This window comes from Phyllobates terribilis, unplaced genomic scaffold, assembly GCF_046119375.1.
Source record: "Phyllobates terribilis strain yellow unplaced genomic scaffold, ASM4611937v1 Scaffold_9__5_contigs__length_417890890, whole genome shotgun sequence".
Lineage (NCBI taxonomy): Eukaryota > Metazoa > Chordata > Amphibia > Anura > Dendrobatidae > Phyllobates > Phyllobates terribilis.
Window position 1 is genome coordinate 340807037 of NW_027362769.1, and position 24833 is coordinate 340831869.

The following is a 24833-nucleotide window of genomic DNA, read 5'->3' on the forward strand; positions in this document are numbered from 1 at the left end:
AGCGGGCATATAATCCCAATATGGGAGACTGCCGACTTCAGAAAGATCATTTATTGTACAGGCAACTAAAGCTTCAGGAGATACATTAATATACTGTATGATTATTTTTTAACAATAATCCCCCAACATCCCCCTGCCCATATCTGCAATATGTCTTGTCCTGAAAAGCTTTGTTTGTTTATAATAGTCCATTCTGTAGGCAGTGAAAGTCGGTGGAGTCCCGGCAGGCTACCAGAGACCACCCAAGTTAGATCCGTGTCTGGAATGCAGCAGACCACTGATCATATAATAAACAGAGTATAACACAATGCATTCACCAGCTAACACAGATCTGGGTGATTTCTACTCAATAATACCTGGAGCGGAAGAGAGTCACTGACTATGGGGTCATATACTGTAACTGAAGAAGCATATACAGTAGTGGCCAAAAGTATTGGCACCCCTGCAATTCTGTCAGATAATAATCAGTTTCTTCCTGAAAATGATTGCAATCACAAATTCTTTGCTCTTATTATCTTATTTTAATTTGCTTGCAAGGAAAAAACACAAAAGAGAATGAAGCAAAAATCAAATCATTGATCATTTCACACAAAACTCCAAAAATGGACCAGACAAAAGTATTGGCACCCTCAGCCTAATACTTGGTTGCACAACCTTTAGCCAAAATAACTGCGAACAACCGCTTCCGGTAACCATCAATGAGTTTCTTACAATGCTCTGCTGGAATTGTAGACCATTCTTCTTTGGCAAACCGCTCCAGGTCCCTGATATTTGAAGGGTGCCTTCTCCAAACTACCATTTTGAGATCTCTCCACAGGTGTTCTAAGGGATTCAGGTCTGGACTCATTGCTGGCCACCTTAGAAGTCTCCAGTGCTTTCTCTCAAACCATTTTATAGTGCTTTTGGAAGTGTGTTTTGGGTCATTGTCCTGCTAGAAGACCCATGACCTCTGAGGGAGACACAGCTTTCTCACACTGGGCCCTACATTATGCTGCAAAATTTGTTAGTAGTCTTCAGACTTCATGATGCCATGCACACGGTCAAGCAGTCCAGTGCCAGAGGTAGCAAAGCAACCCCAAAACATCAGGGAACCTCCACCATGTTTGACTGTAGGGACCGTGTTCTTTTCTTTGAATGTCTCTTTTTTTTCCTGCACACTCTATGTTGATGCTTTTTCCCATAAAGCTCTACTTTTGTCTCATCTGACCAGAGAACATTCTTCCAAAACGTTTTAAGCTTTCTCAGGTAAGTTTTGGCAAACTCCAGCCTGGCTTTTTTATGTCTCGGGGTAAGAAGTGGGGTCTTCCTGGGTATCCTACCATACAGTCCCTTTTCATTCATACGCCGACGGATAGTACGGGTTGACACTGTTGTACCCTCGGACTGCAGGGCAGCTTGAACTTGTTTGGATGTTAGTCGAGGTTCTTTATCCACCATCCGCACAATCTTGCGTTGAAATCTCTCGTCAATTTTTCTTTTCCGTCCACATCTAGCGAGGTTAGCCACAGTGCCATGGGCTTTAAACTTCTTGATGACACTGCGCACGGAAGACACAGGAACATTCAGGTCTTTGGAGATGGACTTGTAGCCTTGAGATTGCTCATGCTTCCTCACAATTTGGTTTCTCAAGTCCTCAGACAGTTCTTTGGTCTTCTTTCTTTTCTCCATGCTCAATGTGGTACACACAAGGACACAGGACAGAGGTTGAGTCAACTTTAATCCATGTTAACTGGCTGCAAGTGTGATTTAGTTATTGCCAACACCTGTTAGGTGCCACAGGTAAGTTACAGGTGCTGTTAATTACATGAATTAGAGAAGCATCACATGATTTTTCAAACAGTGCCAATACTTTTGTCCACCCCCTTTTTTAGGTTTGGTGTGGAATTATATCCAATTTGGCTTTAGGACAATTCTTTTTGTGTTTTTTCATTGAAGACAAATTAAATGAAGATAATAAGACCAAAGAATTTGTGATTGCAATCATTTTCAGGAAGAAACTGAGTATTATCTGACAGAATTGCAGGGGTGCCAATACTTTTGGCCACCACTGTAAATGTATAGTACATATGATATGAAGGCTGGGGGTCTAATAAACTAGTTTACATACTTCATCCATGGCTTAAAATAAGAGTTACGTGGATGGTAAAGGTGATTGCTTCCAGTGATCAGATACAGAAAGTGCTCAGTTTCCCTGTAGCGCCCTTAAAGAAAAAATTAGGTATTGCAGTATCTATTTGATTGTCATGGGTATGACTGGTCCTCCACACTTAGATACACTCTTTGTAGTTTCTCTCAATTCTGGCTAATGGATGAGGATCCTGAAATTGAGAATAAAGTTTCTTAACTCCTTACCGTAGCCAATTTTTATTTTTGCACCCTAGTTTTTTCCTCCCTTCTTTCAAGAGTAATAACTTTTTATGTTTCTATAAAAGATGGCAATTCTGGCTTTTTTTAGATTTTCTAATGTAAATAACACTTTAAAGGTTTATACCACGTAGCCCAATATATGTCCCGGCTCATTTCTTTGATTTTGCTTTAGTTTTTTTGTACTTTATACAAATAGGTGTGATTCCCCCTTTTTGGGCTGGGCATTTTGTTTATATAGCTTTCCACAGGCAGATGTCTAAACAGTCAGGTCTGGGTCCTCCTTTGCTTCCATCTATTTTGAGGTCGGCTGACACATAACAACGTTTAATACTAGAGATAGGACCGTTCTGATTGGGTAAAACTTGTCGTGGTGTGAAGACTGTTACGCTTTTTTGATCAATATAGTGTTAACTAAATTCCCTATGTTATTTACATGTACAAATACTATTTATTAATATACTGACTACAGGGTATTTGCTAATTTTGCTCCACTCCCACAAGAGCCTTTCTGCTCCACTTCCACAAGCGTCTTTCTGCTCCATTCTCACGAGCGCCTTTCTGCTCCATTCTCACAAGCGCCTTTCTGCTCCATTCCCACAATCGCTTTTCTGCTCCATTCCCACAAACGCTTTTCTGCTCCATTCTCACAAGCGACTTTATGCTCCACTCCCACAAGTGCCTTTCTGCTTTATTGCCACAAACGCCTTTCTGCTCCACTCTAAGCTGCTTTCTGCTCCATTCTCACAAGCGCCTTTCTGCTCCATTCTCACAAGCGCCTTTCTGCTCCCTTTCCACAAGCGCCTTTCTGCTCCATTTCCACAAGCGCCTTTCTGCTCTATTTCCACAAGTGCCTTTCTGCCCCATTGCCACAAGGACCTTTCTGCTGCATTCTCGCAAGCACTTTTTCTGTTCCATTTCCACAAGCGCCTTTCTGCTCCATTCCCACAAGCGCCTTTCTGCTCTATTTCCACAAGCACCTTTTCTGCTCCATTGCCACAAGCGCCTTTCTGCTCCATTTCCACAAGCCCCTTTCTGCTCCACTCCCACAAGCGACTTTCTGCTCTATTTCCACAAGCACCTTTTCTGCTCCATTGCCACAAGCGTCTTTCTGCTCCATTTCCACAAGCACCTTTTCTGCTCCATTCTCAGAAGCGTCTTTCTGCTCCACTTCCACAAGCGCCTTTCTGCTCCACTCCCACAAGCACCTTTCTGCTCCACTCCCACAAGCGCCTTTCTGCTCCATTCCCACAAGCACCTTTCTGTTCCATTCTAACAAGCGCCTTTCTGCTCCACTCCCACAAGCGCCATTCTGCTCTACTGCCTCAAGCGCCTTTCTGCTCCACTTCCACAAGCGCCTTTCTGCTCCACTCCCAAAAACGCCTTTCTGCTCAAATCCCACAAGTACCTTTCTGCTTTATTGCCACAAACGCCTTTCTGCTCCACTCTAAGCTGCTTTCTTCTCCATTCCCACAAGCGCCTTTCTGCTCCATTCTCACAAGCGCCTTTCTGCTCCATTCCCACAAGCGCCATTCTGCTCCACTTCCACAAGCGCCTTTCTGCTCCACTCCCACAAGCACCTTTCTGCTCAACTCCCACAAGCGCCTTTCTGCTCCATTTCCACAAGCGCCTTTCTGCTCAATTCCCACAAGCACCTTTCTGCTCCATTCACACAAGCGCCTTTCTGCTCCATTTCCCCAACCGTCTTTCTGATCCATTCTCACAAGTGCCTTTCTGCTCCACTTCCACAAGCGCCTTCCTGCTCCACTCCCACAAGCACCTTTCTGTTCCACTCCCACAAGCGCCTTTCTGCTCCATTTCCACAAGCGCCTTTCTGCTCAATTCCCACAAGCGCCTTTATGCTCCACTCCCACAAGCGCCTTTCTGCTCCACTCCCACAAGCGCCTTTCTGCTCCACTCCCACAAGCGCCTTTCTGCTCTACTGCCACAAGCGCCTTTCTGCTCCACTTCCACAAGCGCCTTTCTGCTCCACTCCCACAAGCGCCTTTCTGCTCCACTCCCACAAGGACCTTTCTGCTCTACTTCCACAAGCGCCTTTCTGCTCCATTCCCACAAGCGCCTTTCTGCTCCATTCTCACAAGCGCCTTTCTGCTCCACTCCCACAAGCGCCTTTCTGCTCCACTCCCACAAGCGCCTTTCTGCTCCACTCCCACAAGCGCTTTTCTGCTCTACTGCCACAAGCGCCTTTCTGCTCCACTACAACAAGCGCCTTTCTGCTCCACTCCCACAAGCGCCTTTCTGCTCCACTCCCACAAGCGCCTTTCTGCTCCTTTGTCACAAACGCCTTTCTGCTCCACTCCAAGCTGCTTTCTGCTCCATTCCCACAAGCGCCTTTTTGCTCCATTCTCACAAGCGCCTTTTTGTTCCACTCCCACAAGCGTCTTTCTGCTTCACTCCCCCAAGCGCCTTTCTGCTCCACTCCCACAAGCACCTTTCTGCTCCATTCTCACAAGTGCCTTTATGCTCCACTTCCACAAGCGCCTTTCTGCTCCACTCCCACAAGGACCTTTCTGCTCCACTTCCACAAGCGCCTTTCTGCTCCACTCCCACAAGCGCCTTTCTGCTCCACTTCCACAAGCGCCTTTCTGCTTCATTTCCACAAGCGCCTTTCTGCTCCATTCCCACAAGTGCCTTTCTGCTCCATTCTCACAAGCGCCTTTCTGCTCCACTCCCACAAGCGCCTTTCTGCTCCACTCCCACAAGCGCCTTTCTGCTCTACTGCCACAAGAGCCTTTCTGCTCCACTACCACAAGCGCCTTTCTGCTCCACTCCCACAAGCGCCTTTCTGCTCCACTCCCACAGGCGCCTTTCTGCTCCATTGCCACAAACGCCTTTCTGCTCCACTCCAAGCTGCTTTCTGCTCCATTCTCACAAGCGCCTTTATGCTCCATTCCCACAAGCGCCTTTCTGCTCCACTTCCACAAGCGTCTTTCTGATCCACTCCCACAAGCACCTTTCTGCTCCACTCCCACAAGCGCCTTTCTGCTCCACTCCCACAAGCGCCTTTCTGCTCCATTTCCACAAGCGTCTTTCTGCTCCATTCTCACAAGTGCCTTTCTGCTCCACTTCCACAAGCACCTTTCTGCTCCACTCCCACAAGCGCCTTTCTGCTCCACTCCCACAAGCGCCTTTCTGCTCCATTTCCACAAGCGCCTTTCTGCTCCATTTCCACAAGCTCCTTTATGCTCCATTCCCACAGGAGCCTTTCTGCTCCATTCTCACAAGCGCCTTTCTGCTCCACTCCCACAAGCGCCTTTCTGCTCCACTCCCACAAGCGCTTTTCTGCTCTACTGCCACAAGTGCCTTTCTGCTCCACTACCACAAGCGCCTTTATGCTCCACTTCCACAAGCGCCTTTCTGCTCCACTCCCACAAGGACCTTTCTGCTCCACTTCCACAAGCACCTTTCTGCTCCACTCCCACAAGCGCCTTTCTGCTCCACTTCCACAAGCGCCTTTCTGCTTCATTTCCACAAGCGCCTTTCTGCTCCATTCCCACAAGTGCCTTTCTGCTCCGTTCTCACAAGCGCCTTTCTGCTCCACTCCCACAAGCGCCTTTCTGCTCCACTCCCACAAGCGCCTTTCTGCTTTACTGCCACAAGCGCCTTTCTGCTCCACTACCACAAGCGCCTTTCTGCTCCACTCCCACAAGCGCCTTTCTGCTCCACTCCCACAAGCGCCTTTCTGCTTCATTGCCACAAACGCCTTTCTGCTCCACTCCAAGCTGCTTTCTGCTCCATTCCGACAAGCGCCTTTTTGCTCCATTTCCACAAGCGACTTTTTGCTCCACTCCCACAAGCGTCTTTCTGCTCCACGCCCACAAGCGCCTTTCTGCTCCACTCCCAGAAACACCTTTCTGCTAAATTATCACAAGTGCCTTTATGCTCCACTACCACAAGCGCCTTTTTGCTCCACTCCCACAAGGACCTTTCTGCTCCACTTCCACAAGTGCCTTTCTGCTCCACTCCCATAAGCGCCTTTCTGCTCCACTTCCACAAGCGCCTTTCTGCTCCATTTCCACAAGCGCCTTTCTGCTCTACTGCCACAAGCTCTTTTCTGCTCCACTCCCACAAGGACCTTTCTGCTCCACTTCCACAAGCGCCTTTCTGCTCCACTCCCACAAGCGCCTTTCTGCTCCACTTCCACAAGCGCCTTTCTGCTTCATTTCCACAAGCGCCTTTCTGCTCCATTCCCACAAGCGCTTTTCTGCTCCATTCTCACAAGCGCCTTTCTGCTCCACTCCTACAAGCGCCTTTCTGCTCCACTCCCACAAGCGCTTTTCTGCTCTACTGCCACAAGCGCCTTTCTGCTCCACTACCACAAGCGCCTTTCTGCTCCACTCCCACAAGCGCCTTTCTGCTCCACTCCCACAAGCGCCTTTCTGCTCCATTGCCACAAACACCTTTCTGCTCCACTCCAAGCTGCTTTCTGCTCCATTCCCACAAGCGCCTTTTTGCTCCATTCTCACAAGCTCCTTTCTGCTCCACTCCCACAAGCGTCTTTCTGCTCCACTCCCACAAGCGCCTTTCTGCTCCACTCCCACAAGCACCTTTCTGCTCCATTCTCACAAGTGCCTTTATGCTCCACTTCCACAAGCGCCTTTCTGCTCCACTCCCACAAGGACCTTTCTGCTCCACTTCCACAAGCGCCTTTCTGCTCCACTCCCACAAGCGCCTTTCTGCTCCACTTCCACAAGGGCCTTTCTGCTTCATTTCCACAAGCGCCTTTCTGCTCCTTTCCCACTAGTGCCTTTCTGCTCTACTGCCACAAGCGCCTTTCTGCTCCACTTCCACAAGCGGCTTTCTGCTCCACTCCAACAAGCGCCTTTCTGCTCTATTGCCACAAGCGCCTTTCTGCTCCACTTCCACAAGCGCCTTTCTGCTCCACTCCCACAAGCGCCTTTCTGCTCCACTCCCACAAGGACCTTTCTGCTCCACTTCCACAAGCGCCTTTCTGCTCCATTCCCACAAGCGCCTTTCTGCTCCATTCTCACAAGCGCCTTTCTGCTCCACTCCCACAAGCGCCTTTCTGCTCCACTCCCACAAGCGCTTTTCTGCTCTACTGCCACAAGCGCCTTTCTGCTCCACTACAACAAGCACCTTCCTGCTCCACTCCCACAAGCGCCTTTCTGCTCCACTCCCACAAGCTCCTTTCTGCTCCTTTGTCACAAACGCCTTTCTGCTCCACTCCAAGCTGCTTTCTGCTCCATTCCCACAAGTGCCTTTTTGCTCCATTCTCACAAGCGCCTTTTTGTTCCACTCCCACAAGCATCTTTCTGCTCCACTCCCCCAAGCGCCTTTCTGCTCCACTCCCACAAGCACCTTTCTGCTCCATTCTCACAAGTGCCTTTATGCTCCACTTCCACAAGCGCCTTTCTGCTACACTCCCACAAGGACCTTTCTGCTCCACTTCCACAAGCGCCTTTCTGCTCCACTCCCACAAGCGCCTTTCTGCTCCACTTCCACAAGCGCCTTTCTGCTTCATTTCCACAAGCGCCTTTCTGCTCCATTCCCACAAGTGCCTTTCTGCTCCATTCTCGCAAGCGCCTTTCTGCTCCACTCCCACAAGCGCCTTTCTGCTCCACTCCCACAAGCGCCTTTCTGCTCTACTGCCACAAGAGCCTTTCTGCTCCTCTCCCACAAGCGCCTTTCTGCTCCACTCCCACAAGCGCCTTTCTGCTCCACTCCCACAAGCGCCTTTCTGCTCCACTCCCACAAGCGCCTTTCTGCTCCACTCCCACAAGCGCTTTTCTGCTCTACTGCCACAAACGCCTTTCTGCTCCACTCCAAACTGCTTTCTGCTCCATTCTCACAAGCGCCTTTCTGCTCCACTTCCACAAGCGTCTTTCTGCTCCACTCCCACAAGCACCTTTCTGCTCCACTCCCACAAGCGCCTTTCTGCTCCACTCCCACAAGCGCCTTTCTGCTCCATTTCCACAAGCGTCTTTCTGCTCCATTCTCACAAGTGCCTTTCTGCTCCACTCCCACAAGCACCTTTCTGCTCCACTCCCACAAGCACGTTTCTGCTCCACTCCCACAAGCGCCTTTCTGCTCCATTTCCACAAGCGCCTTTCTGCTCCATTTCCACAAGCTCCTTTATGCTCCATTCCCACAGGAGCCTTTCTGCTCCATTCTCACAAGCGCCTTTCTGCTCCACTCCCACAAGCACCTTTCTGCTCCACTCCCACAAGCGCCTTTCTGCTCCACTCCCACAAGCGCCTTTCTGCTCCATTTCCACAAGCGCCTTTATGCTCCATTCCCACAAGCGCCTTTCTGCTCCACTTCCACAAGCGTCTTTCTGATCCACTCCCACAAGCACCTTTCTGCTCCACTCCCACAAGCGCCTTTCTGCTCCACTCCCACAAGCGCCTTTCTGCTCCATTTCCACAAGCGTCTTTCTGCTCCATTCTCACAAGTGCCTTTCTGCTCCACTTCCACAAGCACCTTTCTGCTCCACTCCCACAAGCACGTTTCTGCTCCACTCCCACAAGCGCCTTTCTGCTCCATTTCCACAAGCGCCTTTCTGCTCCATTTCCACAAGCTCCTTTATGCTCCATTCCCACAGGAGCCTTTCTGCTCCATTCTCACAAGCGCCTTTCTGCTCCACTCCCACAAGCGCCTTTCTGCTCCACTCCCACAAGCGCTTTTCTGCTCTACTGCCACAAGTGCCTTTCTGCTCCACTACCACAAGCGCCTTTATGCTCCACTTCCACAAGCGCCTTTCTGCTCCACTCCCACAAGGACCTTTCTGCTCCACTTCCACAAGCACCTTTCTGCTCCACTCCCACAAACGCCTTTCTGCTCCACTTCCACAAGCGCCTTTCTGCTTCATTTCCACAAGCGCCTTTCTGCTCCATTCCCACAAGTGCCTTTCTGCTCCGTTCTCACAAGCGCCTTTCTGCTCCACTCCCACAAGCGCCTTTCTGCTCCACTCCCACAAGCGCCTTTCTGCTTTACTGCCACAAGCGCCTTTCTGCTCCACTACCACAAGCGCCTTTCTGCTCCACTCCCACAAGCGCCTTTCTGCTCCACTCCCACAAGCGCCTTTCTGCTTCATTGCCACAAACGCCTTTCTGCTCCACTCCAAGCTGCTTTCTGCTCCATTCCCACAAGCGCCTTTTTGCTCCATTTCCACAAGCGACTTTTTGCTCCACTCCCACAAGCGTCTTTCTGCTCCACGCCCACAAGCGCCTTTCTGCTCCACTCCCAGAAACACCTTTCTGCTAAATTATCACAAGTGCCTTTATGCTCCACTACCACAAGCGCCTTTTTGCTCCACTCCCACAAGGACCTTTCTGCTCCACTTCCACAAGTGCCTTTCTGCTCCACTCCCATAAGCGCCTTTCTGCTCCACTTCCACAAGCGCCTTTCTGCTCCATTTCCACAAGCGCCTTTCTGCTCTACTGCCACAAGCTCTTTTCTGCTCCACTCCCACAAGGACCTTTCTGCTCCACTTCCACAATCGCCTTTCTGCTCCACTCCCACAAGCGCCTTTCTGCTCCATTCCCACAAGCGCCTTTTTGCTCCATTTCCACAAGCGACTTTTTGCTCCACTCCCACAAGCGTCTTTCTGCTCCACGCCCACAAGCGCCTTTCTGCTCCACTCCCAGAAACACCTTTCTGCTAAATTATCACAAGTGCCTTTATGCTCCACTACCACAAGCGCCTTTTTGCTCCACTCCCACAAGGACCTTTCTGCTCCACTTCCACAAGCGCCTTTCTGCTCCATTTCCACAAGCGCCTTTCTGCTCTACTGCCACAAGCTCTTTTCTACTCCACTCCCACAAGGACCTTTCTGCTCCACTTCCACAATCGCCTTTCTGCTCCACTCCCACAAGCGCCTTTCTGCTCCACTTCCACAAGCGCCTTTCTGCTTCATTTCCACAAGCGCCTTTCTGCTCCATTCCCACAAGCGCTTTTCTGCTCCATTCTCACAAGCGCCTTTCTGCTCCACTCCCACAAGCGCCTTTCTGCTCCACTCCCACAAGCGCTTTTCTGCTCTACTGCCACAAGCGCCTTTCTGCTCCACTACCACAAGCGCCTTTCTGCTCCACTCCCACAAGCGCCTTTCTGCTCCACTCCCACAAGCGCCTTTCTGCTCCATTGCCACAAACACCTTTCTGCTCCACTCCAAGCTGCTTTCTGCTCCATTCCCACAAGCGCCTTTTTGCTCCATTCTCACAAGCTCCTTTCTGCTCCACTCCCACAAGCGTCTTTCTGCTCCACTCCCACAAGCGCCTTTCTGCTCCACTCCCACAAGCACCTTTCTGCTCCATTCTCACAAGTGCCTTTATGCTCCACTTCCACAAGCGCCTTTCTGCTCCACTCCCACAAGGACCTTTCTGCTCCACTTCCACAAGCGCCTTTCTGCTCCACTCCCACAAGCGCCTTTCTGCTCCACTTCCACAAGGGCCTTTCTGCTTCATTTCCACAAGCGCCTTTCTGCTCCTTTCCCACTAGTGCCTTTCTGCTCTACTGCCACAAGCGCCTTTCTGCTCCACTTCCACAAGCGGCTTTCTGCTCCACTCCCACAAGCGCCTTTCTGCTCTATTGCCACAAGCGCCTTTCTGCTCCACTTCCACAAGCGCCTTTCTGCTCCACTCCCACAAGCGCCTTTCTGCTCCACTCCCACAAGGACCTTTCTGCTCCACTTCCACAAGCGCCTTTCTGCTTCATTCCCACAAGCGCCTTTCTGCTCCATTCTCACAAGCGCCTTTCTGCTCCACTCCCACAAGCGCCTTTCTGCTCCACTCCCACAAGCGCTTTTCTGCTCTACTGCCACAAGCGCCTTTCTGCTCCACTACAACAAGCGCCTTCCTGCTCCACTCCCACAAGCGCCTTTCTGCTCCACTCCCACAAGCTCCTTTCTGCTCCTTTGTCACAAACGCCTTTCTGCTCCACTCCAAGCTGCTTTCTGCTCCATTCCCACAAGTGCCTTTTTGCTCCATTCTCACAAGCGCCTTTTTGTTCCACTCCCACAAGCATCTTTCTGCTCCACTCCCCCAAGCGCCTTTCTGCTCCACTCCCACAAGCACCTTTCTGCTCCATTCTCACAAGTGCCTTTATGCTCCACTTCCACAAGCGCCTTTCTGCTACACTCCCACAAGGACCTTTCTGCTCCACTTCCACAAGCGCCTTTCTGCTCCACTCCCACGAGCGCCTTTCTGCTCCACTTCCACAAGCGCCTTTCTGCTTCATTTCCACAAGCGCCTTTCTGCTCCATTCCCACAAGTGCCTTTCTGCTCCATTCTCGCAAGCGCCTTTCTGCTCCACTCCCACAAGCGCCTTTCTGCTCCACTCCCACAAGCGCCTTTCTGCTCTACTGCCACAAGAGCCTTTCTGCTCCTCTCCCACAAGCGCCTTTCTGCTCCACTCCCACAAGCGCCTTTCTGCTCCACTCCCACAAGCGCCTTTCTGCTCCATTGCCACAAATGCCTTTCTGCTCCACTCCAAGCTGCTTTCTGCTCCATTCTCACAAGCGCCTTTCTGCTCCACTTCCACAAGCGTCTTTCTGCTCCACTCCCACAAGCACCTTTCTGCTCCACTCCCACAAGCGCCTTTCTGCTCCATTTCCACAAGCGTCTTTCTGCTCCATTCTCACAAGTGCCTTTCTGCTGCACTCCCACAAGCACGTTTCTGCTCCACTCCCACAAGCGCCTTTCTGCTCCATTTCCACAAGCGCCTTTCTGCTCCATTTCCACAAGCTCCTTTATGCTCCATTCCCACAGGAGCCTTTCTGCTCCATTCTCACAAGCGCCTTTCTGCTCCACTCCCACAAGCGACTTTCTGCTCCACTCCCACAAGCGCTTTTCTGCTCTACTGCCACAAGTGCCTTTCTGCTCCACTACCACAAGCGCCTTTATGCTCCACTTCCACAAGCGCCTTTCTGCTCCACTCCCACAAGGACCTTTCTGCTCCACTTCCACAAGCGCCTTTCTGCTCCACTCCCACAAGCGCCTTTCTGCTCCACTTCCACAAGCGCCATTCTGCTTCATTTCCACAAGCGCCTTTCTGCTCCATTCCCACAAGTGCCTTTCTGCTCCATTCTCACAAGCGCCTTTCTGCTCCACTCCCACAAGCGCCTTTCTGCTCCACTCCCACAAGCGCCTTTCTGCTTTACTGCCACAAGCGCCTTTCTGCTCCACTACCACATGCGCCTTTCTGCTCCACTCCCACAAGCGCCTTTCTGCTTCATTGCCACAAACGCCTTTCTGCTCCACTCCAAGCTGCTTTCTGCTCCATTCCCACAAGCGCCTTTTTGCTCCATTTCCACAAGCGCCTTTTTGCTCCACTCCCACAAGCGTCTTTCTGCTCCACGCCCACAAGCGCCTTTCTGCTCCATTTCCAGAAACACCTTTCTGCTCCATTCTCACAAGTGCCTTTATGCTCCACTACCACAAGCGCCTTTTTGCTCCACTCCAACAAGGACCTTTCTGCTCCACTTCCACAAGTGCCTTTCTGCTCCACTCCCACAAGCGCATTTCTGCTCCACTTCCAGAAGCGCCTTTCTGCTCCATTTCCACAAGCGCCTTTCTGCTCTACTGCCACAAGCTCCTTTCTGCTCCACTCCCACAAGGACCTTTCTGCTCCACTCCCACAAGCGCCTTTCTGCTCCACTCCCACAAGCGCCTTTCTGCTCCACTTCCACAAGCGCCTTTCTGCTTCATTTCCACAACCGCCTTTCTGCTCCATTCCCACAAGCGCTTTTCTGCTCCATTCTCACAAGCGCTTTTCTGCTCCACTCCCACAAGTGCCTTTCTGCTCCACTCCCACAAGCGCTTTTCTGCTCTACTGCCACAAGCGCCTTTTTGCTCCACTAACACAAGCGCCTTTCTGCTCCACTCCCACACGCGCCTTTCTGCTCCACTTCCACAAGCGCCTTTCTGCTTCATTTCCACAAGCTCCTTTCTGCTCCATTCCCACAAGTGCCTTTCTGCTCCATTCTCACAAGCGCCTTTCTGCTCCACTCCCACAAGCGCCTTTCTGCTCCACTCCCACAAGCGCCTTTCTGCTTTACTGCCACAAGCGCCTTTCTGCTCCACTACCACGAGCGCCTTTCTGCTCCACTCCCACAAGCGCCTTTCTGCTCCACTCCCATAAGCGCCTTTCTGCTCCATTGCCACAAACGCCTTTCTGCTCCACTCCAAGCTGCTTTCTGCTCCATTCCCACAAGCGCCTTTTTTGCTCCATTTCCACAAGCGCCTTTTTGCTCCACTCCCACAAGCGTCTTTCTGCTCCACGCCCACAAGCGCCTTTCTGCTCCACTCCCAGAAGCACCTTTCTGCTCCATTCTCACAAGTGCCTTTATGCTCCACTACCACAAGCGCCTTTTTGCTCTACTCCCACAAGGACCTTTCTGCTCCACTTCCACAAGTGCCTTTCTGCTGTACTCCCACAAGCGCCTTTCTGCTCCACTACCACAAACGCCTTTCTGCTCCATTTCCACAAGCGCCTTTCTGCTCTACTGCCACAAGCTCCTTTCTGCTCCACTCCCACAAGGACCTTTCTGCTCCACTTCCACAAGCGCCTTTCTGCTCCACTCCCACAAGCGCCTTTCTGCTCCACTTCCACAAGCGCCTTTCTGCTTCATTTCCACAAGCGCCTTTCTGGTCCATTCCCACAAGCGCCTTTCTGCTCCATTCTCACAAGCGCCTTTCTGCTCCACTCCCACAAGTGCCTTTCTGCTCCACTCCCACAAGCGCTTTTCTGCTCTACTGCCACAAGCGCCTTTCTGCTCCACTGCCACAAGCGCCTTTCTGCTCCACTCCCACAAGCGCCTTTCTGCTCCACTCCAACAAGCGCCTTTGTGCTCCATTGCCACAAACACCTTTCTGCTCCACTCCAAGCTGCTTTCTGCTCCATTCCCACAAGCGCCTTTTTGCTCCATTCTCACAAGCTCCTTTTTGCTCCACTCCCACAAGCGCCTTTCTGCTCCACTCCCACAAGCACCTTTCTGCTCCATTCTCACAAGTGCCTTTATGCTCCACTTCCACAAGCACCTTTCTGCTCCACTCCCACAAGGACCTTTCTGCTCCACTTCCACAAGCGCCTTTCTGCTCCACTCCCACAAGCGCCTTTCTGCTCCACTTCCACAAGCGCCTTTCTGCTTCATTTCCACAAGCGCCTTTCTGCTCCATTCCCACTAGTGCCTTTCTGCTCCATTCTCACAAGCGCCTTTCTGCTCCACTCCCACAAGCGCCTTTCTGCTCCACTTCCACAAGCGCCTTTCTGCTTCATTTCCACAAGCGCCTTTCTGCTCCATTCCCACAAGCGCCTTTCTGCTCCACTCCCACAAGCGCCTTTCTGCTCCACTCCCACAAGCGCCTTTCTGCTCCACTCCCACAAGCGCCTTTCTGCTCTACTGCCACAAGAGCCTTTCTGCTCCACTACCACAAGCGCCTTTCTGCTCCACTCCCACAAGCGCCTTTCTGCTCCACTCCCACAAGCGCCTTTCTGCTCCATTGCCACAAACGCCTTTCTGCTCCACTCCAAGCTGCTTTCTGCTCCATTCTCACAAGCGCCTTTATGCTCCATTCCCACAAGCGCCTTTCTGCTCCACTTCCACAAGCGCCTTTCTGCTCCACTCCCACAAGCACCTTTCATCTCCACTCCCACAAGAGCCTTTCTGCTCCATTCCCACAAGCGCCTTTCTCCTCCATTTCCACAAGCGTCTTTCTACTCCATTCTCACAAGCGCAATTCTGCTCCATTTACACAAGCGTCTTTCTGCTCCATTCTCACAAGCGCCTTTCTGCTCCATTTCCACAAGCGTCTTTCTGCTCCATTCTCACAAGCGCCTTTATGCTCCATTCCCACAAGCGCCTTTCTGCTCTACTTCCACAAGCGCCTTTCTGCTCCACTCCCACAAGCACCTTTCTTCTCCACTCCCACAAGCGCCTTTCTGCTCCATTTCCACAAGAATCTTTCTGCTCCATTCCCACAAGTGCCTTTCTACTCCATTCCCACAAGCGACTTTCTGCACCATTTCCACAAGCGCCTTTCTCCTCCACTCTCACAAGCATCTTTCTGCTCCATTCTCACAAGTGCCTTACTGCTCCACTCCCACAATCGTCTTTCTGCTCCATTTCCACAAGAGCCTTTCTGATCCATTCTCACAAGCACTCTTTCTGCTCCATTTCCACAAGCGCCTTAATGCTACTTTTCCACAAGCGTCTTTATGCTTCATTTCCACAAGCGCCTTTCTGCTCCATTTCCACAAGCGCCTTTATGCTCCATTCTCACAAGCACTTTTTCTGCTCCATTTCCACAAGCGTCTTTCTGCTCCATTCTCACAATTGACTTTATGCTCCATTCCCACAAGCGCCTTTCTGCTCCATTCCCACAAGCGCCTTTATGCTCCATTCCCACAAGCGTCTTTCTGCTCCATTTCCACAAGAGCCTTTCTACTCTGTTTCCACAAGCGTCTTTCAGCTCCATTCTCGCAAGCGCCTTTATGCTCCACTCCCACAAGCGCCTTTCTGCTCCACTTCCACAAGCGCCATTATGCTTCATTTCCACAAGCGCCTTTCTGCTCCATTCCCACAAGTGCCTTTCTGCTCCATTCTCACAAGCGCCTTTCTGCTCCACTCCCACAAGCGCCTTTCTGCTCCACTCCCACAAGCGCCTTTCTGCTTTACTGCCACAAGCGCCTTTCTGCTCCACTACCACAAGCGCCTTTCTGCTCCACTCCCACAAGCGCCTTTCTGCTCCACTCCCACAAGCGCCTTTCTGCTTCATTGCCACAAACGCCTTTCTGCTCCACTCCAAGCTGCTTTCTGCTCCATTCCCACAAGCGCCTTTTTGCTCCATTTCCACAAGCGCCTTTTTGCTCCACTCCCACAAGCGTCTTTCTGCTCCACGCCCACAAGCGCCTTTCTGCTCCATTTCCAGAAACACCTTTCTGCTCCATTCTCACAAGTGCCTTTATGCTCCACTACCACAAGCGCCTTTTTGCTCCACTCCAACAAGGACCTTTCTGCTCCACTTCCACAAGTGCCTTTCTGCTCCACTCCCACAAGCGCCTTTCTGCTCCACTTCCAGAAGCGCCTTTCTGCTCCATTTCCACAAGCGCCTTTCTGCTCTACTGCCACAAGCTCCTTTCTGCTCCACTCCCACAAGGACCTTTCTGCTCCACTCCCACAAGCGCCTTTCTGCTCCACTCCCACAAGCGCCTTTCTGCTCCACTTCCACAAGCGCCTTTCTGCTTCATTTCCACAACCGCCTTTCTGCTCCATTCCCACAAGCGCCTTTCTGCTCCATTCTCACAAGCGCTTTTCTGCTCCACTCCCACAAGCGCCTTTCTGCTCCACTCCCACAAGCGCTTTTCTGCTCTACTGCCACAAGCGCCTTTCTGCTCCACTACCACAAGCGCCTTTCTGCTCCACTCCCACACGCGCCTTTCTGCTCCACTCCCACAAGCGCCTTTCTGCTCCATTGCCACAAACACCTTTCTGCTCCACTCCAAGCTGCTTTCTGCTCCATTCCCACAAGCGCCTTTTTGCTCCATTCTCACAAGCTCCTTTTTGCTCCACTCCCACAAGCGTCTTTCTGCTCCACTCCCACAAGCGCCTTTCTGCTCCACTCCCACAAGCACCTTTCTGCTCCATTCTCACAAGTGCCTTTATGCTCCACTTCCACAAGTGCCTTTCTGCTCCACTCCCACAAGGACCTTTCTGCTCCACTTCCACAAGCGCCTTTCTGCTCCACTCCCACAAGCGCCTTTCTGCTCCACTTCCACAAGCGCCTTTCTGCTTCATTTCCACAAGCGCCTTTCTGCTCCATTCCCACTAGTGCCTTTCTGCTCTACTGCCACAAGCGCCTTTCTGCTCCACTTCCAGAAGCGCCTTTGTGCTCCACTCCCACAAGCGCCTTTCTGCTCTACTGCCACAAGCGCCTTTCTGCTCCACTTCCACAAGCGCCTTTCTGCTCCACTCCCACAAGCGCCTTTCTGCTCCACTCCCACAAGGACCTTTCTGCTCCACTTCCACAAGCGCCTTTCTGCTCCATTCCCACAAGCGCCTTTCTGTTCCATTCTCACAAGCGCCTTTCTGCTCCACTCCCACAAGCGCCTTTCTGCTCCACTCCCACAAGCGCTTTTCTGCTCTACTGCCACAAGCGCCTTTCTGCTCCACTACAACAAGCGCCTTTCTGCTCCACTCCCACAAGCGCCTTTCTGCTCCACTCCCACAAGCGCCTTTCTGCTCCTTTGTCACCAACGCCTTTCTGCTCCACTCCAAGCTGCTTTCTGCTCCATTCCCACAAGTGCCTTTTTGCTCCATTCTCACAAGCGCCTTTTTCTTCCACTCCCACAAGCGTCTTTCTGCTCCACTCCCCCAAGCGCCTTTCTGCTCCACTCCCACAAGCACCTTTCTGCTCCATTCTCACAAGTGCCTTTATGCTCCACTTCCACAAGCGCCTTTCTGCTACACTCCCACAAGGACCTTTCTGCTCCACTTCCACAAGCGCCTTTCTGCTCCATTCCCACAAGTGCCTTTCTGCTCCATTCTCACAAGCGCCTTTCTGCTCCACTCCCACAAGCGCCTTTCTGCTCCACTCCCACAAGCGCCTTTCTGGTCTACTGCCACAAGAGCCTTTCTGCTCCACTACCACAAGCGCCTTTCTGCTCCACTCCCACAAGCGCCTTTCTGCTCCACTCCCACAAGCGCCTTTCTGCTCTACTGCCACAAGCGCCTTTCTGCTCCACTACCACAAACGCCTTTCTGCTCCATTTCCACAAGCGCCTTTCTGCTCTACTGCCACAAGCTCCTTTCTGCTCCACTCCCACAAGGACCTTTCTGCTCCACTTCCACAAGCGCCTTTCTGCTCCACTCCCACAAGCGCCTTTCTGCTCCACTTCCACAAGCGCCTTTCTGCTTCATTTCCACAAGCGCCTTTCTGGTCCATTCCCACAAGCGCCTTTCTGCTCCATTCTCACAAGCGCCTTTCTGCTCCACTCCCACAAGTGCCTTTCTGCTCCACTCCCACAAGCGCTTTTCTGCTCTACTGCCACAAGCGCCTTTCTGCTCCACTCCCACAAGCGCCTTTCTGCTCCACTCCCACAAGCGCCTTTGTGCTCCATTGCCACAAACACCTTTCTGCTCCACTCCAAGCTGCTTTCTGCTCCATTCCCACAAGCGCCTTTTTGCTCCATTCTCACAAGCTCCTTTTTGCTCCACTCCCACAAGCGTCTTTCTGCTCCACTCCCACAAGCGCCTTTCTGCTCCACTCCCACAAGCACCTTTCTGCTCCATTCTCACAAGTGCCTTTATGCTCCACTTCCACAAGCACCTTTCTGCTCCACTCCCACAAGGACCTTTCTGCTCCACTTCCACAAGCGCCTTTCTGCTCCACTCCCACAAGCGCCTTTCTGCTCCACTTCCACAAGCGCCTTTCTGCTTCATTTCCACAAGCGCCTTTCTGCTCCATTCCCACTAGTGCCTTTCTGCTCCATTCTCACAAGCGCCTTTCTGCTCCACTCCCACAAGCGCCTTTCTGCTCCACTTCCACAAGCGCCTTTCTGCTTCATTTCCTCAAGCGCCTTTCTGCTCCATTCCCACAAGTGCCTTTCTGCTCCATTCTCACAAGCGCCTTTCTGCTCCACTCCCACAAGCGCCTTTCTGCTCCACTCCCACAAGCGCCTTTCTGCTCTACTGCCACAAGAGCCTTTCTGCTCCACTACCACAAGCGCCTTTCTGCTCCACTCCCACAAGCGCCTTTCTGCTCCACTCCCACAAGCGCCTTTCTGCTCCATTGCCACAAACGCCTTTCTGCTCCACTCCAAGCTGCTTTCTGCTCCATTCTCACAAGCGCCTTTATGCTCCATTCCCACAAGCGCCTTTCTGCTCCACTTCCACAAGCGCCTTTCTGCTCCACTCCCACAAGCACCTTTCATCTCCACTCCCACAAGAGCCTTTCTGCTCCATTCCCACAAGCGCCTTTCTCCTCCATTTCCACAAGCGTCTTTCTACTCCATTCTCACAAGCGCAATTCTGCTCCATTTACACAAGCGTCTTTCTGCTCCATTCTCACAAGCGCCTTTCTGCTCCATTTCCACAAGCGTCTTTCTGCTCCATTCTCACAAGCGCCTTTATGCTCGATTCCCACAAGCGCCTTTCTGCTCTACTTCCACAAGCGCCTTTCTGCTCCACTCCCACAAGCACCTTTCTTCTCCACTCCCACAAGCGCCTTTCTGCTCCATTTCCACAAGAATCTTTCTGCTCCATTCCCACAAGTGCCTTTCTACTCCATTCCCACAAGCGACTTTCTGCACCATTTCCACAAGCGCCTTTCTCCTCCACTCTCACAAGCATCTTTCTGCTCCATTCTCACAAGTGCCTTACTGCTCCACTCCCACAATCGTCTTTCTGCTCCATTTCCACAAGAGCCTTTCTGATCCATTCTCACAAGCACTCTTTCTGCTCCATTTCCACAAGCGCCTTAATGCTACTTTTCCACAAGCGTCTTTATGCTTCATTTCCACAAGCGCCTTTCTGCTCCATTTCCACAAGCGCCTTTATGCTCCATTCTCACAAGCACTTTTTCTGCTCCATTTCCACAAGCGTCTTTCTGCTCCATTCTCACAATTGACTTTATGCTCCATTCCCACAAGCGCCTTTCTGCTCCATTCCCACAAGCGCCTTTATGCTCCATTCCCACAAGCGTCTTTCTGCTCCATTTCCACAAGAGCCTTTCTACTCTGTTTCCACAAGCGTCTTTCTGCTAAATTCTCGCAAGCGCCTTTATGCTCCATTCCCACAAGCACCTTTCTGCAACATTTCCACAAGCGCCTTTCTGCTCCATTTCCACAAGTGCCTTTATGCTCCATTCTCACAAGCACTTTTTCTGCTCCATTTCCACAAGCGTCTTTCTGCTCCATTCTCAAAATTGACTTTATGCTCCATTCCCACAAGCGCCTTTCTGCTCCATTCCCACAAGCGCCTTTCTGCTCCATTCCCACAAGCGTCTTTCTGCTCCATTTCCACAAGAGCCTTTCTACTCTGTTTCCACAAGCGTCTTTCTGCTCCATTCTCGCAAGCGCCTTTATGCTCCATTCCCACAAGCGCCTTTCTGCACCATTTCCACAAGCGCCTTTCTGCTCCATTCTCAAAAGTGCCTTTCTGCTCAATTCTCACAAGTGCCTTAATGCTCCATTCCCACAAGTGCCTTTCTGCTCCATTTCCACAAGCACCTTTCTGCTCAGTTCTCACAAGCACTTTTTCTGCTCCATTTACACAAGCGCCTTTCTGCTCTATTTCCACAAGCACCTTTCTTCTCCATTTCCACAAGCGTCTTTCTGCTCCATGCTAACAAGCGCCTTTCTGCTCGATTTTCACAAGCGTCTTTCTGCTCCATTCTCACAAGCGCCTTTCTGCTCCATTTCCACAAGCGTCTTTCTGCTCCATTCTCACAAGTGCATTAATGCTCCATTCCCACAAGCGCCTTTATGCTCCATTCCCACAAGCGCCTTTCTGCTCCACTTCCACAAGCGCCTTTCTGCTCCACTCCCACAAGCACCTTTCTGCTCCACTCACACAAGCGCCTTTCTGCTCCATTTCCACAAGCATCTTTCTGCTCCATTCCCACAAGTGCCTTTCTGCTCCATTCCCACAAGCGACTTTCTGCACCATTTCCACAAGCGCCTTTCTGCTCCATTCTCACAAGAGTCTTTCTGCTCCATTCTCACAAGTGCCTTTCTGCTCCACTCCCACAGGCGCCTTTCTGCTCCACTTCCACAAGCGCCTTTCTGCTCCACTATCACAAGCACCTTTCTTCTCCACTCCCACAAGCGCATTTCTTCTCCATTTCCACAAGCATCTTTCTGCTCCATTCCCACAAGTGCCTTTCTGCTCCATTCCCACAAGCGTCTTTCTGCTCCATTCTCACAAGTGCCTTTCTGCTCCATTCCCACAGGCGCCTTTCTGCTCCATTTCCACAAGCGCTTTCTGTTCCATTCCCAGAAGCGCCTTTCTGCTCCATTCCCTCAAGCGTCTTTCTGCTCCATTACCACAAGCATCTTTCTGCTCCAATCCCACAAGTGCCTTTCTGGTCCACTTCCACAAGCGCCTTTCTGCTCCACTCCCACAAGCACCTTTCTGCTCCACTCCCACAAGAGCCTTTCTGCTCCATTCTCACAAGTGCCTTTCTGATCCACTCCGACAGTCACTTTTCTGCTCCATTTCCACAAGCGCCTTTCTGTTCCATTCCCAGAAGTGCCTTTCTGCTCCATTCCCACAAGCGCCTTTCTCCTCCATTTCCACAAGCGTCTTTCTACTCCATTCTCACAAGCGCAATTCTGCTCCATTTACACAATCATCTTTCTGCTCCATTCTCACAAGCGCCTTTCTGCTCCATTTCCACAAGCGTCTTTCTGCTCCATTCTCACAAGCGCCTTTCTGCTCTATTTCCACAAGCGTCTTTCTGCTCCATTCTCACAAGCGCCTTTATGCTCCATTCCCACAAGCGCCTTTCTGCTCTACTTCCACAAGCGCCTTTCTGCTCCACTCCCACAAGCACCTTTCTTCTCCACTCCCACAAGCGCCTTTCTGCTCCATTTCCACAAGAATCTTTCTGCTCCATTCCCACAAGTGCCTTTCTACTCCATTCCCACAAGCGACTTTCTGCACCATTTCCACAAGCGCCTTTCTCCTCCACTCTCACAAGCATCTTTCTGCTCCATTCTCACAAGTGCCTTACTGCTCCACTCCCACAATCGTCTTTCTGCTCCATTTCCACAAGAGCCTTTCTGATCCATTCTCACAAGCACTCTTTCTGCTCCATTTCCACAAGCGCCTTAATGCTACTTTTCCACAAGCGTCTTTATGCTTCATTTCCACAAGCGCCTTTCTGCTCCATTTCCACAAGCGCCTTTATGCTCGATTCTCACAAGCACTTTTTCTGCTAAATTTCCACAAGCGTCTTTCTGCTCCATTCTCACAATTGACTTTATGCTCCATTCCCACAAGCGCCTTTCTGCTCCATTCCCACAAGCGCCTTTATGCTCCATTCCCACAAGCGTCTTTCTGCTCCATTTCCACAAGAGCCTTTCTACTCTGTTTCCACAAGCGTCTTTCTGCTCCATTCTCGCAAGCGCCTTTATGCTCCTTTCCCACAAGCGCCTTTCTGCACCATTTCCACAAGCGCCTTTCTGCTCCATTCTCAAAAGTGCCTTTCTGCTCAATTCTCACAAGTGCCTTAATGCTCCATTCCCACAAGTGCCTTTCTGCTCCATTTCCACAAGCGCCTTTCTGCTCAGTTCTCACAAGCACTTTTTCTGCTCCATTTACACAAGCGCCTTTCTGCTCTATTTCCACAAGCACCTTTCTTCTCCATTTCCACAAGCGTCTTTCTGCTCCATGCTAACAAGCGCCTTTCTGCTCGATTTTCACAAGCGTCTTTCTGCTCCATTCTCACAAGCGCCTTTCTGCTCCATTTCCACAAGCGTCTTTCTGCTCCATTCTCACAAGTGCATTAATGCTCCATTCCCACAAGCGCCTTTCTGCGCCACTTCCACAAGCGCCTTTCTGCTCCATTTCCACAAGCATCTTTCTGCTTCATTCCCACAAGTGCCTTTCTGCTCCATTCCCACAAGCGACTTTCTGCACCATTTCCACAAGCGCCTTTCTGCTCCATTCTCACAAGAGTCTTTCTGCTCCATTCTCACAAGTGCCTTTTGCTCCACTCCCACAGGCGCCTTTCTGCTCCACTTCCACAAGCGCCTTTCTGCTCCACTATCACAAGCACCTTTCTTCTCCACTGCCACAAGCGCATTTCTTCTCCATTTCCACAAGCATCTTTCTGCTCCATTCCCACAAGTGCCTTTCTGCTCCATTCCCACAAGCGTCTTTCTGCTCCATTCTCAGAAGTGCCTTTCTGCTCCATTCCCACAGGCGCCTTTCTGCTGCATTTCCACAAGCGCTTTCTGTTCCATTCCCAGAAGCGCCTTTCTGCTCCATTCCCTCAAGCGCCTTTCTCCTCCATTTCCACAAGCGTCTTTCTACTCCATTCTCACAAGCGCAATTCTGCTCCATTTACACAAACATCTTTCTGCTCCATTCTCACAAGCGCCTTTCTACTCCATTTCCACAAGCGTCTTTCTGCTCCATTCTCACAGGCGCCTTTCTGCTCCATTTCCACAAGCGTCTTTCTGCTCCATTCTCACAAGCGCCTTTATGCTCCATTCCCACAAGCGCCTTTCTGCTCTACTTCCACAAGCGCCCTTCTGCTCCACTCCCACAAGCACCTTTCTTCTCCACTCCCACAAGCGCCTTTCTGCTCCATTTCCACAAGAATCTTTCTGCTTCATTCCCACAAGTGCCTTTCTACTCCATTCCCACAAGCGACTTTCTGCACCATTTCCACAAGCGCCTTTCTCCTCCACTCTCACAAGCATCTTTCTGCTCCATTCTCACAAGTGCCTTACTGCTCCACTCCCACAATCGTCTTTCTGCTCCATTTCCACAAGAGCCTTTCTGATCCATTCTCATAAGCACTCTTTCTGCTCCATTTCCACAAGCGCCTTAATGCTACTTTTCCACAAGCGTCTTTATGCTTCATTTCCACAAGCGCCTTTCTGCTCCATTTCCACAAGCGCCTTTATGCTCCATTCTCACAAGCACTTTTTCTGCTCCATTTTCACAAGCGTCTTTCTGCTCCATTCTCACAATTGACTTTATGCTCCATTCCCACAAGCGCCTTTCTGCTCCATTCCCACAAGCGCCTTTATGCTCCATTCCCACAAGCGTTTTTCTGCTCCATTTCCACAAGAGCCTTTCTACTCTGTTTCCACAAGCGTCTTTCTGCTCCATTCTCGCAAGCGCCTTTATGCTCCATTCCCACAAGCGCCTTTCTGCACCATTTCCACAAGCGCCTTTCTGCTCCATTCTCAAAAGTGCCTTTCTGCTCAATTCTCACAAGTGCCTTAATGCTCCATTCCCACAAGTGCCTTTCTGCTCCATTTCCACAAGCGCCTTTCTGCTCAGTTCTCACAGCACTTTTTCTGCTCCATTTACACAAGCGCCTTTCTGCTCTATTTCCACAAGCACCTTTCTTCTCCATTTCCACAAGCGTCTTTCTGCTCCATACTAACAAGCGCCTTTCTGCTCGATTTCCACAAGCGTCTTTCTGCTCCATTCTCACAAGCGCCTTTCTGCTCCATTTCCACAAGCGTCTTTCTGCTCCATTCTCATAAGTGCATTAATGCTCCATTCCCACAAGCGCCTTTATGCTCCATTCCCACAAGCGCCTTTCTGCTCCACTTCCACAAGCGCCTTTCTGCTCCACTCCCACAAGCACCTTTCTGCTCCACTCACACAAGCGCCTTTCTGCTCCATTTCCACAAGCATCTTTCTGCTCCATTCCCACAAGTGCCTTTCTGCTCCATTCCCACAAGCGACTTTCTGCACCATTTCCACAAGCGCCTTTCTGCTCCAATCTCAAAAGAGTCTTTCTGCTCCA